We start from the raw sequence: 5527 nt of genomic DNA, 5'->3' as shown, positions 1-5527 counted from the left end.
TGGAACTTTAGAATTCTTGCATACATTGTCCTTCTGTACTCAAAATTAATATGGTTAGCACATGAAAAAAATGGGCTGCATTCCCCGAAAGTCAGCTGTTAAATAGAAAGGTCACTCCAGACCACCCACCACAGCTTTCTATCCATCATACATTCCGGCCCCTCTTTTGGAATTATCCACCTCAACTTCAGAACCAAAGAATAAGCAGTAAAACCAAGCAGGAAGTCATGGGGAGAAAAGTCAGAGGGAACTGGAATGTAAAAACGTAGAGAGACCCAAGAATACAGTAATAATAACTATAATATATAAAAGAAAATAAAATATTCTGTGTTTTTTAGTAGCCACTACTATCATGAGTGAGACAGAATGTACATGGAAGATCTACCTCCAGCTACCACCCACCCCTAGGGATGAAATACAGACCCTGTTGAAAGAGGCACAGCTGTAGCTCACTGAATGGGACTGATGGTGATGTGGTGTGGATCCAGTGGAAATTACTTGAAACCACACTCCACAAGTTGCCAGAAATCACACCTGTATTGTGCCAGGGAGAGCTGCTCACAGGGAGGGGTTTCACTGGTGAGATGCAGCAACAAAACCACCTTAGGTGGTAAAGTGCTGCAGCTGGGTAATGCAGGCCACCGGGAGCTTTCAGAATCAGGCACTGGGGAAGCTGCTCACTCTCCAGGAGCAGATCACTTGGAAAGCAACTCCCCTGCATCCCTCAATGGCTCCTCAGTGCCATCAGCTTATGGAAATTAACACCAGCCAGCTGGGAAGGAAAAATATTTAAAGGGCCCAGATCAGTTTTCTCCCAGCATGTCAAAAAGGTGAATCTGGAGCTGAATGGTAATAAATTGATACAACTATAAAAGAAAATTCATTAATGAGATAGTGATTAGTTATTCAAGAATTCCACACCAATCAGAAATATGCTAGTCTTTAAAATTTTGTTGTATTAATGAAGATTCATACTCAGTATTCCACTGCCCATGCTTATAGCTGAAGGTGTCTAGGTTGTCTGAAATATCATGGCCTAACTTGTATAAAGTGACAATAAATGTGTTCAAGGTGTTCCTAACTTATTTTTTGAAATAAGTGATTAACATGGTGCTGCACAGTTTAATGGAATAGAATGAATAGACTGAATTCTGTTGTGTACGTTTTTTAGATGGAAAATATAATTTTTTCATTTAAAATCATAAAATTTCCCTCATATTCCTGTTAGATATAAATTGCGGTATAGACAGATATAGGTAGAGATAGAGAAAAACCAAGATGTATTTACATTGGAATTGTTGAGAATAAACAAGTTTTCATGTTTATAGATAGAGTATGTACTTAATTTGTTATAAAATGTAAGTGTATGTACACAAAATTGAATAGGGGTTTACACATTTTTTACTTGTTCAAGAGCAATATTGTTTAATGATACTCTTCAGGTTGATATCAGCAGTTAAATATGGGTTTAGAGTGGAAGATTTGTACTTGGATGTTATTATATATGCCATTATAAATCATTACCTCATTTCATTTGTTCTTATAGTAAATTATCAATTTTTAATTCAAAAGAATCTTTTTAAAAGTCATTTATTGTAAGACTTTTGCAAATCATATAATCTCTTCAAGTTCCAAGTTTCCTAACAATCAGTAGCATATAATAATGAGACCTTGCTTTTATTAATGACTTGTAATAATTGCTATTTCAATTAGCATGTGTTCAATAATTATTTACAGGCCATTCACTGTGCTAAGTGGTTTTATTTTTGGGCAAGCTTGCGTTTTTCTAATGCAATTTTATTGAAAAATATTCAGATACCAAAAAATCATCCAAAGCATGCAGTTGTTCACAGTATCATCATATAGTTGTGCATTCATCATAACAATCAATTTTTGAACATTTTCATAACTCCAAGAAATAAAAATGAAAATAAAAGTAAAAAAGAGCCAAAACATCTTATACTCCTTTTCACGCCCTATCCTTCATTTACTTTTTGTTCCCCTTTTTTCTACTCATCTGTCAATACACCAGATAAAGGGAGTATGGGCCACAAGGTTTTCACATTCACACAGTCATCCCATAAAAGCTACAGAGTTACATGATCATCTTCAAGAATCAAGGATACTTGGTTGCAGTTGAACAGTTTAAGGTACTTCCTTCTAGTTATTCTAGTACAGTAAAAACTAAAAAGGGATATCTATATAATGCATAAGGATAGCATCCAGAATGACTTCTCTCAACTCCATTTGAATTCTCTCAGCCACTGAAACATTATTTTGTTTCATTTCTCTTCCCCCTTTTTGTCCAGAAGCCTCTCTCAATACTACAATTCCAGGTCCAGACTCATCCCCAGGAGTCATGTCCACATGGATTTACACCACTAGGGAGTCATGCCCCACATAGGGGAGAGGGTAGTGAGTTTACCTGCAGTGTTGGCTTACAGAGAGAGACCACATCTGAGCAACAAAAGAAATTCTCTGGGGGTGACTCTTAGGTAAAATTATAAGTAGGTTTAGCTTCTCCTTTGGAGTAACAAGCTTCATAAGTGAAAGCCCCAAGATCAAAGATTTGGACTACTGCAATGGTAGTCCCCAACGCTTGTGAGAATATCAGGCATTCCCCCTGGGTGGGGAAGTTTAATATTTCCAGTTTCTCTGCAGTCCCTCAAGGGGGCTTTGCAAATACTTTTTTATTCTTGACCCAAATTACTCTGGGATGTAATGGATTTTCATGCTAACCTATACAAACCAAACAGATCTCACCCCCTATTCAAGGTTCCATGTAATTACGGTGTTTGAGTAAACTGAACGTACAAGTTCAATTATGTAGCCTGCTACAGAAAATATAGATTTTCCACCAAATAAACATCTCCACCTTTGGTCTCACAAAGAAGTCAAAGTTTTAAAACACAGTCCATATCATCCTTTTCCCTTTAGTCTGGTTTACCTTAGTCCTAACCAAGTCCATTTTGTTCATATCTCTAATTAAATTCTGATCTTAATTTTTCAGCTTCTTTAACATTTGCTGTATGGGGTAATGCTAACATTCAAAGCAGCCAAACTCTGTCTCTGAGTCTCAGGTGTCACACAGATACCCAAAGTTTCAGGGACTGAAATAGCTCATCATCTCAGAATTTAGAAATAACCGTTACAACTCATGAATAGATGTGACTGCCCTAAGAGCTTACAAACTAGGAAACTTTACCATAAGCCTTCCCCTGAGAGCCTATGCTCTCAGATTCAATTCTGGCTTATTTCACCCAACATACTGTCCTCAAGGTCCAGTCACCTAGATGCATACCCCACAACTTCACTTCTTCTTGCCACCACTCAATATCCCATTGTATGTATATACCATCTTTCATCATTCTCTTTATCAGTTGATGTACCCTCAGGTCACCTCCATCCATTGCGAATCGTGAATACTGCCACCTTAAACAACAGTGTGCAATGTCCATTCATGTCCCCGTTCTCAGTTCTGCTGAGTATATACCCAATATTGGGGTTGCAGGACCATATTGGAACCCCATAGCTTCCTGTGGAACCACCACACTGCCCTCCAGATGGGCTGCCTGCCCCATTCTACTTCCCCACCAACAGTGAATAGGTGCATAGCTCTCTCCATGTTTTCTCCAGCACTTGTATCCCTCTGTTTATTATTTAAACAGTTTTATTCACCCACCATACAATCCATTCTAAGAAAACAATTAGTGATTCCCAGTATAATCACATAATTATGCATTCATCCCCACAATCTATATGAGGACATTTCCATTTCTTCCACAAAGAAAGAGGAAAAGGAGAAAAAATGAAGAGTAAAAATATATAAGAGAGAAGAAAAATAAAAATAAAATACAATGAAAAGATCAGACAATGCATCCACCGCCAAGAATCCCATATCACTCCCTTATATCCTCCTCTTATAAACATTTAGCTTTGGTATATTGCCTTTATTACAAATAATGGAAGCATTATTACAATGTTACCATTAACTATAGACTCTAGTTTGCATTGATTATGTTTTTCCCCTATACCATCCAATTTTCAACGCCTTGCAATGTTGACATTCATTTGTTCTCCCGCATTTAAAAACACTCATATATTTGTACATTTAATCATGATCACTGACCACTCTAGGTTTTGCTAAGTTATAAAATTCCAGTCTATATTCCTATCTTTCCTTCTGGTGTCATACATGCTCCTAGCCTTCCACTTTCAACCATAATCACACTCATCTTTGCTCAGAGTACTTACAATATTGTGCTACCATCACACAGTATTAGGCTATCCATTTCTTGATGTATAAAATCAATCCTGTTGAACCATATGTACTCCTTCAGTATCAAATGCCCTTTTTCTAACTTTCTATCTCCTGACAACGTGTTTTCTCAACTTTAACTCTCAATTTCACTCATCAATGTTAGTTCATATAGTGAGTCCATTGAGTATCCGTCCTTTTGTTTCTGGCTAATTTCGCTCAACATAATGTCTACGGTCTACCATTTTGTCTTTTGGATTTTATATGTCATATCTTATTTTCATTTTTTTCTCTCTCTTTTTACTCTTGCTGATAGTCTTCATTTCTACTCTCTTCTCCAAACCCCTCTCTCCCAACTTTTCCTATCTGCCTGTAGTGCTCCCGTTAGTATTTCTTTTAGAGCAGGTCCTTGTTCACAAACACTCTCAGTCTCTGTTTGTCTGAAAATATTTTAAACTCTACCTCATTTTTTGAAGAACAGTTTTGCTGAATATAGAATTCTTGATTGGCAGTTTTTCTCCTTCAGTATCTTAAATATATCATGCCACTGCCTTCTCTCCTCTATGGTTTCTACTGAAAAATCCACACATATACATACACATAGTCTTATGGAGCTTCCTTTTTATGTGATGAATCACTTTTCTCTGGCTTCTTTCAGAATTCTCTGTCTTTAATATTTGATAATCTGATAATTGTGCATCTTGGAGTAGGTCTATTTGGATGTATTCTGTTTGGGGTACATTGTGCTTCTTGGATCTGAAATTTTATATCTTTCATAAGAGATGGGAAATTTTCAGTGATTATTTCCTCCATTATTTTGTCTGTCCCTTTTCCCTTCTCTTCTCCTTCTGGGACAACTATGACATGTATATTCATGTTCTTCATGTTGTCATTCCATTCCCTGAGACTCTGCTCATATTTTTCCATTCTTTACCCTATCTGTTCTTTTCTGTGTAGGATTTCAGATGTCTGTCCTCTAGTTCCTGAATCCTTTCTTCTCCCTCTTCAAATTTGCTGTTGTAAGTCTCCACTGTGTTTTTTATCTCTTCTATTGTGCCTTTCATTGCCATAAAGCCTGCCAATTGTTTTTTCAAACTTTCAAGTTTTTCTATATTCACCCAATGTCTTCTTTATGTCCTTCATCTCTTTTGCCATATCTTCCCAAAACTCGTTGACTTGATTTTTTAAATTATTTAGTATATTTGTTTGAAGCTCTTTAATTAGTTGTTTCAACTCCTGTATCTCATTTGAAGTGTAAGTTTGTTCCTT

This window comes from Choloepus didactylus, chromosome X, assembly GCF_015220235.1.
Source record: "Choloepus didactylus isolate mChoDid1 chromosome X, mChoDid1.pri, whole genome shotgun sequence".
Classification (NCBI taxonomy): domain Eukaryota; kingdom Metazoa; phylum Chordata; class Mammalia; order Pilosa; family Megalonychidae; genus Choloepus; species Choloepus didactylus.
Note: the sequence above shows the minus strand (reverse complement) of the source record.